The sequence below is a fragment of the Thermobia domestica genome, chromosome 4, assembly GCF_964235325.1.
Source record: "Thermobia domestica chromosome 4, izTheDome1.hap1.1, whole genome shotgun sequence".
Classification (NCBI taxonomy): domain Eukaryota; kingdom Metazoa; phylum Arthropoda; class Insecta; order Zygentoma; family Lepismatidae; genus Thermobia; species Thermobia domestica.
Window position 1 is genome coordinate 82,893,393 of NC_137457.1, and position 11,903 is coordinate 82,905,295.

Sequence of the window (11,903 nt, forward strand, 5' to 3'; positions counted from 1 at the left end):
TAATCAAAAAGGGTATTGTCGTACCCTTTATTATTTTTTTATTCCTTTCACTTTAAGAATTCAACTTAGTTTATTATTGCCTATGTATCACGAAAATATAACATTTTGATTTTTCCTGCGCATCGGATGTGACTTACGCCCTGTCCTATAAATAGGACGCTGGTCCTTTCTGATATACTAGAAAGGCCATATTTCTAACTAATTGCATTCTGTTGCTTTAGTGAAGCAATTCAAATATTTACTGCTAAGTGCTTCAAGGCATTGAGTGATCACGGCCGGTCTATCGAAGCACGAAGTCTTCCTGATTTATATCTATATCTATATCTATCTATCTATCTATCTATCTATATATATATATATATATATATATATATATATGCGTGTGTTTTGTATTGATGTTTATTTACCAAAATTATACAAAATAAGATATATGACATAACTAAACATAACGTACAAATACCAGTATTTAGAACACTAAACAGTTACGTTTGAAGTTCAGATAATTGCTATTTTGTAATTTCGATCTACGTGTGCTAGTTTGTTACACGTGTTTGACTTTGATTCAAAGTTTATTTTTCTTTGCCTTGTTGGTATTTCACGAAACGCTTTGTAACACAATGTGACATAACACTTTTCAAAGTATGATAATGGTATTCAAGTGCATCTATTGGCATCTTTACGTCTTCCTTTCCATAATGAAGTAACCACTTCCAGCGAGGTGTACATCATTCAATACATTTGAAGAGGTGATCACTAAGTTTGATATATATGATAGATATACAGATATGTCACGTGCAAATGTCAGAAGATCCATACTAAACTGAGTTGGATTTGTAAACATAATTATTAGTTTACTATCATCATGTTAATAATTCGTGAAAATATCACCCAATACCACTTCTTGCATCTTATATCAATTCTAAGTTTTTGAAGCAGTCGACACCTCCCACATATGCTCATGATGTAGTCGGCTACACCCCATCGTTCACGAAACAGGATGTATGTTGTCAGAATTTGTGCCAATTACAACACGTCAATTGTCATTCCATTTGGCAATGAGATCTTACCATCCCAGTCGAATCTGTATTCATATGAGCTTCCTGCATATGTATTTCTCAACTCCTGAATCAGTCAATGGATACTGAGACACATGATTGCTTTGCAGAGTACCGGTTGCTCTGAATCCCATTTCACGAAGATGTATTAGCAAATCTCTACTTGCTAATAAAGCCTCAAAATAAAGGAGATGACTATTCGTACTATTTACAATATCTAGCGTATTGAAAACCACTCTGGAATCTTAAGAAAAATCGTCTTCTCTATCATGATGTATATTGTCGCTAGCACTCTCCTTTATTTTCATATCCCTTCCATAGCAGAGATCAAATTCTTATAACAAGTTTTATTATCGAACAACAGAAAATGATGATTGTTCTTTATATGTACATCATAACGAACTGTTTCCTTCACTATAGCTATATTGCACTGAGTCACTGTTGAAAATACAAAAGAATAACTCTGTAGGCGATTTGTTTACAACATTTCTCTTTCAGATTGCTTAAGTTTCTGTCAGTTTGTACACCAACTTGGGGAAGCTTTGTGTATGATGCGTATTTTTTTTTTCAAATTTGAACATTATTATTCAGCACTTTTCTTTTTGCACCATTTATTTCTCTACTGTAGTTACACTAAAGCTTATGTTGCATCACCGTACATAGAGACGGTATGCACTGAAGGCAACCTAGTACAGTAAGAAAATCGTTACCCAACAGATTGGGGACGTTGTCTCCACCAGCAGCTTTTATGAAAAGCTGGAAACATGAATAATTAAATAGTATGATTCTTTCATGTAATGCAAAAGATACTAAATTCGAGATGTAGCTTTAACAGGGTTAATATTGTAGTAATAAATGAAATACACAAAATACATATATCAAAAGATGCAGCAAAATTTGGGTAGGTAAACTAGAATGTTAGGTCTGAAGAATTGCAATGGTTTGAAATGTGAAGTTCTTTCAATATGTCAGCTAATTACAATACCTTCAAGTATCGAAGTAGCTCCATGACGTGTCGTCTAACGATGTTTTCTCCGTCAAATCTTATTCCCACTTCCTCGACAAACTCGGTGTTCGTGGTTTTATTCAAAGGTTGGTTTTACAAAACCCAACCCCTTTTCTTCTTCTGTCCATAAAAGGTAGCAAAACTTCAAATGTTCGGGAACACCCACAATCACGTTGTCTTGACGGAAAATCGAAAGTTCCAGAAGGTTTAGGACAAAAACCTCCAAAGTTCAGTACCACAAACATTACCCTCAATTAACCTCACAGGAGGTGACATCGTCCAACATGAACTCACCAATATAGCTGATAACGTAGAAAATAAGTATTTCCACAATAAAATAATGTTTATGTTTGCGGATATAAATCACTTCACTCAGTAAAAAGAACATTACCTGGCATGTTAGGCAATTTCAGAATATTGACTCAACAAAAGGACTAAACAAAATATATCTGACATATGACTCGCAGTGAAATTTGAAAAGTAGCAAGTAAGGGGAAAAAGGCAGGACAAGGAATAAGGTGTAGACATGTGCAGGGTAAAGGACTTCTGCCATTGCATCTAGTTTAATGAACCAGAAAAGTATTACAAATTGCTTCAAAGAAGCTTGAGGCTACATTTCAAATATTCTTGAAGAAAGAAAAAAATAAATGTAAGTGACATCCACCAGAATCGAACGACGGACTTCCGGGACCATATCTCTCATCATGTAACATGGCCGCCCCCAAAATTATGTTTTTAGTCCATGAATCGAGAAAATCGCAGAGTCTGGACGAAAAACATGGAATCTGAAAGAAACTAAACGAATTTTTAAATAACTGATATCCAAAATAAACACAAGATGAGGATAGAAAATAAACGTAATACGTAGAAAATAACCTGTAGATGGCATCTAAGTACAGGTAATCACAATATGTGTACAAACCCAGAAAGAATGGCGCTGGTATCTTGTAGAAGGAATCGGTAGTTCGACAATGTAATCTTCCGACTCCAAAGGAACTGGTTATTATGAATCAGTAACGAATCGAAGACTCGCAGAGTCAAGCATGATGATTGACATCTCCCTGGGAGTAAACTTGGCATCAGCGTAGCAAAAGAAAAAGAAGAAAAAATAGTGAGTAGAAATATTTTTAATTATAAATTATTTACTAATGATCAAGATATGGTAAGTAAAAAAACAGTAGTGTATATATATATATATATATATATATATATATATAAATTTTTTATAGAAATGATATCAAAAACATAAGTTTTAACTGAAACATAAAAAAATATAGTTTAAGTACAAGGAGATGAGAAAGCACACTTTGATAAACAGTAAACACGCTATATAATAAGTTGCAATTTAAAATGTATTTCTATTTAAATGCTTTGACAAAAGAATAAAGGGAAATAAAGTAACAATCAGGAAAGTAAAACTGAAAACAACAGGGGAAAGGTAAATCTTAAAGTGCAAATGGTCCTAGCACTAAACAGTAGGGAGGAAGTAATGTTATATTATGCAAGGAAGTAAATAGTGCAAAGAGAATGTAAAATGTATTAAGCATATTTTTTTTAAAAAAACTCTAATTGAAGAAAATCACTCTAATTTGGTGTACGGGCTAATTAGCTAACCAAAGAAGATAGAAGATGGGGGAGGGGAATAAAAAAACTGTGAAAGGGTTTCAACTCTCAATCCTCGAAAAAGAAAAACTTGAGGTGTTTTAAGTCTCAAGTGACCGAAGAATACAGGTTTATAGCGACCTGGGCTCGCTTGTGAGGGTGGAGAGAGTAGAACGAAAGACCATCACCACTGCTATATCTAACTAAACACGGACTAATTCGAAGAACTGTAGCAATATAAGATAATAACTGTAGTTTATAAGCTTGTAGTCCAGGAAATACAAGCGTAAAATAATCAGCAAACTGTCCGTAAAATAAAAAAATACATCCATTTTTCTGCAATATGCTGGCAACAAATTCAAATTCTGCATCCATAATATCACTGTTAACAATGGGTAGCGTAATGTTCATCAAATTCCACAAAATTGAAGAAAACATCGTAGTAGTCCAAACACAATGTCCAGTATATCATTATCCAAGTAGTAGAATTTATCTCGAGGATGGCGAAATCCAAATAGAAAGGTGATGTTGTATAACACAAATTTTATATTCACATATAAACAGTGCGTAAATAAATTAGTTATTATGTTCCCCCAAAAATATACACCAAAACCATATAAATATTTATATATTTCCGTAGACTCACTTAATTTGTAATCGTCCTGTAGAATCATTAATCGTTCACTTACTGTCTGTAGCAAATATCACAGTTGTAAATATTGTCCATGTAAATAACACAACTAACTTCGTCGCAAAATAATATATTCACCATAATAAGTTTCACATTAACTATAATAAAGGTATTAGTTCCGTAGAATTATTCTAAAGGAATTTCTTCACTTCTCTAGTATTATACTTGGAGCAAAATCCAAAATTGTCCATCAACGAAACAATACAATGTCGTCATAGGCCACAAAAATAACTAAATTCAATACTTCATAATAATTTTCACTAACTTTTGTTATTCTTTCCTCCTTTTTCTTTTTAAACGTAAAATATAGTGCAAAGAAAATAAAATATATGCATATATGTACATTTATATATATAATTCCTTAAAATCCACCACAAAATATAAAATATACATAGTAAAATCCAAATATGCATAAGAGTGAATTAAATACTCAACAAAAACAATAAAATAAATTGAACTATAATAAATAAGAGCAAATGATAAAACCGGTTAATAATACGTAGTATAATCATTCAAATACGACACAGACATAGGAATATTGTAAGATGATCGTGCATTTTCGGTGTTAGAAGTAGCAGGGGGAGGAGGGGGTGGCAAGCTTGAAGCACGAACAAGGTGAGGGTTTCTTCGAACAACAACACGTCGTTAATACAGCATAAACAGTAGGAAAAGGGCCATAAAAGTAAAGTAATCTCAATAATGTGGACTACAATCCATAAAACGTCTTGATCCAATGAAATGTTTTCAGCTCTTGCACTACGAAAGCACAATGCACATAAGAAAAATCCTTGGCGGTGTAATAAATATGCAACCGCAACAGACAAAATGACATTCCATATCATAAGAAAAATTGGAATAAAATTTTCTCTATAATATATAGGCTTATAAGGAACAATAGGTGCCACAGAATAACTTGAAATGTTTAAATGGGGTACAGAAAATCTCCAATTAAGGTTCAAAAATTTGAGGAGTTAAAAACTTCATGAGACTTAAATCGTTGATTTAAATGAATAAAATTATTAGAAGCAAGAAATGCAGGGAACAAATGAAGAACTGTTGGGGAAACAGCATTAGGTTGAAAACATGGGAATACAGCTTTAGCAAACAGGTTGGCGTTTACTTTTAAAAGCATGTTGCAAGGTAGCGAAATCAAAAGAGAACCAAACCTTGCTTTTTCTGAAATGTCCATTAATGTTGTATTATCACCAGTAATCAATTGCAGAGTAGAAGGTGGGTGGGTAAGAACATACGTGTGTGGTTTCAATTCCAAAAGTTGAGAATGCGTATTATCTCGGCATACATATGAACACGTAGAAATAATGTAATGAACTGTAGTTTCGAAAAACCCATTAAATACACAACATGCTAACTGTGAGGATACAGCTATATGAGAAGGAATTTTACATAAGTTAGAAACTTGAAGGTTACAAGAAAGTAAATCTGAACCAACTAAAGGTAGGGCCAAAACTTGTGATTGAAACACAACATAACTTGGTTCCAAGTTAATAGAGCAAGTCTGATTGTGGTAGCCGAAAGGTATCGCTTTAACAGAATACAACTTAAACAAATTGTCACGTTCTTTAAGAGGTACTTTAAGTTGAGCATAAATGTAAGTATCAGTGATTGTGGAGGATAATAATTTCACAGAGTAATACACATCAATATCAGACGGTATCGCAAGTACCATTCAATGAGTAAACAAAGATTCTTCTAATAAACGTAACTGGGCTTCCAACACATCGTAGGGAACTAAAGTTGGGTCTAATTTTCCCAAGCGGCAACTTTGAACAGCTGTTTCATATTTTTGTAATTCTACCATCTTTAAAATATGCATAGCTAATTGATATATCTCGCCCAAAGGCGAAAAAAGTTGAAGTTGATTTCTATCAGAAAGGCTTTGCAATGATTTAGCTAAAATTTTGGGTTGGTCAAGTAACGTTTTCGAAAATACTTCCATCTTTTGAAATTTCTGGCCTAATTTTGATTGAAATTTTAAGAGTTCCGTAGAAGCATTATGAATATAAATAGAATTATGTAGTAATTGCTGACGAAGCTGTAAAACAGTTTTTCCAATTTATCCTGTTTTTTCTGATAGGATGATAGTTGACCTTGGTAGTGTAAAGGTCGCCTTGAGGACACCCCCCAGCTCGCGACTCAATGGACTCGTCCCATGATGATGACGACTAACGAGAAGCATGAGAGAGTAAAAAGAAACTGAAAATAAGGAGATATAAATACAATATGTTATAGTGTTGTTTAAATCAAGCTAAATTTAACTGTTATATATATTTATTCTTTGTATCTTTTTCTGTTAGTTTTTTTAAAAAAAAAAGTAAAAAGGAAAGAGTAGGAGTGCGCGAAAACTAGAGTTAATATGGAAATCATTCAAATTTGCTAACGCGTCACGTGAAGGTTCTTAGCTTCGTGGTATGTGGTTGACTTCCGCCCGCATACTCTCTTGTGATTCTTCAGCCGAGACGGATCGTGAACTCTCGTAGTTTCTTCGGACAGGATGGAACGTGAATTCGTAGCTGTAGTTTGTCAGCCAGCATGGATTGTTAACTCATGATTGTATGTGTGGTGACGGTTGTGGAACGAAATGTGTACAAGTCATTGCGTGGTGTCGTTGTTTGTGTCAGAGTTTAGCTATGAAGTTGAACTGGGGCAATGAATGTATTGGGCATTACGGCAAAAAGAGTGAAAGGTGTGGAAAAAAGTGTTTAGTGATATGAGTATAATCACAGTTTCTCAGAAGCTAGTATTTCTGTTATTTTTCTTTCTTATTTTAAGCAGAAAGATAATAGGAGTATTGGAGCCGAGGCAGGAATTGAACGGGGGACCAAAAGGAGGTCAACTTGTGCCCATTTAGGCCTATATGTTACGAGTTTGTTCAAATAGCCAGTGTAATCTTTTTGATTACTATAACCTTAGTTGTCTGGTTACTTTGTGGAGCATTTTTGCCCCAAAGGACGAACTCTGCATATTTTTGTGGGACAATAATCTGTGAAAAGAAAGGAAAAGAACTGAGAAACAATAGTTACTTGCTCTGATTTTGTAATGCTGGAAGCTTTACCCTTATTAAGCTCAACTGCTTTTGCAAGTAACAGTTTGCACGCTGAAACTAAGTTTAGTTTGAATTTGGCGAGAGTTTTTAAAAAGGGTTCTAGTCAAAAGTGCCGTTTGACCAATATATTTATTCGCTTCGAGTTACATCTCAGTCAGACAACGAAGCCAATCCCATTACTGTAACACCACAAGACAAGGTAATATGAAGACGGAAAATTTGGGTGAGTGAATTTTTTGATTTAAGTAGTATATGGGTCACTTTGTGAACAATTCCAGATTGGTTGTGGTTAAGGTCGTTTCCGCTTTGGTTAGGACGCTATTATCATTTGTATTAAATTGCCACAGTAGGGATCTGTTTCTTAATCTAGTTAAATCCTCCCCAGATTGTAATTTAGAAATTAGTGGAATGATAATCCGGGAGTATAGATCCGAATAATTCCAAAGAATATTAAGAGGATCGAGATTATTTCCTTGTGGATATGTTTATAACCTTACAGCGTAATTTTGAATCGTTAATACGTTCATGTTGCATTCATTCTTGATGAATGATTTCCATAGGGATTCTATATCGAGCCATTAAGAGTAAAAAATTTGGGTTTTTGATAAGAATTGAATACTGAAGGTTCATTGTGCGATATTTTGTGCATATTTAAGATTAGAAATTGTGGAATTAACATATATTACGTTATTATCAAAAATTATTTTTAAGATTGGTACAGTCACAGTCAATAAAATAGGACTAGGTACAACTTTAGTAAAGAGTGTTATAATTCGAATAGGTATTTAATTCTAAAGAATTTTAAAAGAATAATTGTGATATTATTTTCTTAACCGAATTGATTGAAGAATCATAGAATTGTTGAGCTGCATTCTCAGTTTTGTACAGTCGGTGACAAAAGTTAATGAAACAAATATTTACTAGTAAACATTGAATTTTGCTTACTGATTACGATAGAAATTCTTTGAATAGTATACTTGAATTGAAAGTTGTTTGTCGAGACTGATTAACTTCAGATTTATATTATTATTATTAAAAATTTTATTAATATTTGATAAATTACCTTCAGACTTTATTTTATATTCAAGCGAATTTGGATTCAAATTGAAATATTGAGATTGTTGTTAGATATTGCGATTACATTAACAGTTAATATATTTGAATTAAATTATTATAAATGTTGAATTGGATCTCTTACGTATTACTACACGAAATATTTATATCTATATACAATTTTCTTATTATTATTGTCATTGCTGCTTTGTGCATTTATATTAATCTAACGTATTAGTATATATGCACAACCAACGCTTTGAAATAAAATTTTGTTATTGAAAATTTGAAATCTGGTTGTTCAATTATTTATGATTATCTGCATATCCTATTTATTTGTGTTTGCCATTAACATATTCACAAGGAATTTCAATCCGTCTAGTCTGATATAGCTGCTTTGGGTTTATGTGTCTGTTCGGTCAAGACTCTTCTTTCGGGTTTGCTACTCGAGTTTAAATCGATTGTTGATTTTTTTCTAACAGAGACTCTCGATTTGGATTCGTGTGGCGTAGCTAGGGGGAAAGGGTCGTTACAGTAGCTACACCATAACAATAGGAAAAAAGATTTCCTACAAATCCTAATAAGGCACGTTTAGAACGAGAACCTTCCTTATGCCTATACGGTTCGTTGATAGTCAACAAGTTGTTTGCTAGGTGAGAATTTAGGGCATCCAAAGATGAGGCTAGACTACACGTCTGTATCGGGTAAGAGGAGTTATCGGCAAAATGTAAATCTTTAAACATAGATGAAGCAGGAATAGCCTGCGGAAATTCAAAACTTACATTAAAAAAAAGTGGGGCTGAGTGTTCATAAAGAACTTGCCCATGCAGTTCATTAAAATAGAATCCATTCGATATGGATACCTCTAAGTTTGATGAAAGATATGCTACAAAGAAGCACAGGATCATCTGAAAGTATAATACAAAGAAACATACAAAATATAAAAACAAAAGAAAACTAATCCCTTAAAATTACAATAATAATACAGTATAAATGCATAATTAAAAAAATCTACAATGTTTTCTCTTAAATAAGCTAAATCCAAGTTCGCTAGTGAAATAAGATAAACCTGTTTAAAAAAATACTTGGAAAAAATAAGTTTTTTTTTAATAAACTGACATATATATGTCTCAATTCTTTATTAGTATTCCCTCTCTTCACAGTAAATACGTAATTATTAGGTATCGAAGTCACACTAAACAGTATCAAACAACAAGGATCCAATGTAAAATATAATTTAAAAAATATAAAATGTCATTATTCCGGTAAAATAAATAAATTAAGAATCCTAGGATTAGTCATGTCCATGAAAAATCAAAATTAGTAAAAGAAATCACAATAGGGATTTTCGAGCTCATAACAATGTAAATAATGTATTCTGAGTAAGTAACAGTAGTTCAGGTAAATAAAGTATCAAAGATAAAAAATCCATTTAATTGCAGATGGTGTTGGCAATTTACAAATTAGGCGTTAAGTCAAAATATGTCAAATTAGGGAATAAATATTATCCAATGTAATACTATCAATATGTCAAATATTAGTTCATATGCGCATATGGAAAGAAAAAAATCACAAATAATCAATTATGGATGGCCATTCCATAGTTGAAGGGAAAACGTCTAACAGAGATTAGATGTAAATTATCTCAGCGAGAGAAAAATAAACACATAGCCTAATCAAGGCTTTTTTTTAACGGAGATATTCCCGTTATATGTGTTATCTAGAATAAACTAAGCAGACTTATATTCAGTCATAGGAAAATAGATGTAAATATGGTCATAATAGAGATCTTTGTTGTCTGTCAAAAACGCAGAAAAAAATTCGGTCAAAATCAGCTAAATTTTTCTTCAAAACATTTCGTACTGTTGACAAAGCAATCTTCACAGCTTCAGTTTTGTTAAAATGAAATGCGACTGTTCCTAAACATGGGTTACTGAAAGTTCTATAATTGTTTTCGATAGCTCGCTGACAACAGTTAACATAACATTGACGTAAAATACGCTTATTGTTATCTCTTGGCGCACATGTAAATAAAACAATATCTGCTGGCAAATTGAAACCAGGAGAAATTTTAACCTCACCAGGTTTCAAAGAATCCAGTTTTACACAAACTTCTTGTAATTGTGGCCCGGCTGCAAAATGCAAAGCACCGTCCACTCCTGAAAGAGGTGTTAAAGTTTCATTTGCAGCATTAACAACTGCATCACACTTCAGTGTGGCAATATTTCCATGATAAATACTAATTTTATCGTTAATTTCCTCATTATAATTATAGAACGGCTTTTTAACCGGAAATTTATATTTCATTTGAGTAATAGTTGGTAACTTTAACACGTCGACCACAGCAAAACTTTCAGTAAAGGTTCAGATTCTATTGTTAATGCAGCATGATTAGATTCATTGGGTGGTTAATCTTCTGAGTCAGGAACACCATTACTTGCATGAAACACTTCATCTTCTTCGTTCGGTGTGACATCTGGGTAATAGGGCTTCAATCGTGTAATGGCTATCGATTCGATCTTTTCCCTGGCTTTCCAAGTTTTATATTTAACAAAATAAGAATTAGCGTTGTCCTTTCGAACAACTATTGCTGGACCAAAGAAAACTCCTGAAAATGCTCTGGCGTGGCCACGACGTCTAGTTGGATCATAAATCCACACACGTTGACCCTCATTATAGGTCACTGTTGTATGATGATTCTCATATGACTTTTGTGATGTCCGAAACCTGTCGAATAATATATCCTGTGCTTTCTCTCTAATATCGTGAAGAGTTATTAAACGTTCCTCGTTGGAAATATGAAAACAAGGTCCATTTATAATCGCCTGATGTTCTAAGTATGGTTCAAATCCATGAAGAAGGTAAAATTGACTGTAAGACGTGGATTGATTCACGGTCACATTTTGAGAAAAGGTCACAGCAGAAACATGCTCTACCCAACTTCCATGGTTCATGGGGTCCACTTTCCTTTTCAACAACGCTTCCAAATTCCAGACCATATCTTCCGTAAGACCATTCGTTTGATGATAATATGGATTTATAAAATTCATCCTTATGTCCAAAATATTGCATAACTCCTGAAATAAAGAACCAGTAAATACCGTTGATCTGTCCTTCACAATTTCTTTAGAAAGGCCAAATCGAAGTATTACGTGGTTATAAAGAAAATCAGCTAAAGTTGCTGCTGTCTGGTCACCAATAGTAGCAGTAACAACATATCTTGTATTATGATCAACTGCAATTGCTAAATATTTTTGACGTAAAATATTAGCGTCTGAGTAAGGGCCGCTTACATCTAATCCCAGGCGATAGAAGGGAGCCACTGATGGCATCATCTGAAGAGTTCCTGGAGGCGATCCTGGGACTTTCTTGTGGCGTTGACATACTTCGCACTGGCGGCACCGTGTAGCAATATATTTCTTCATATGAGGA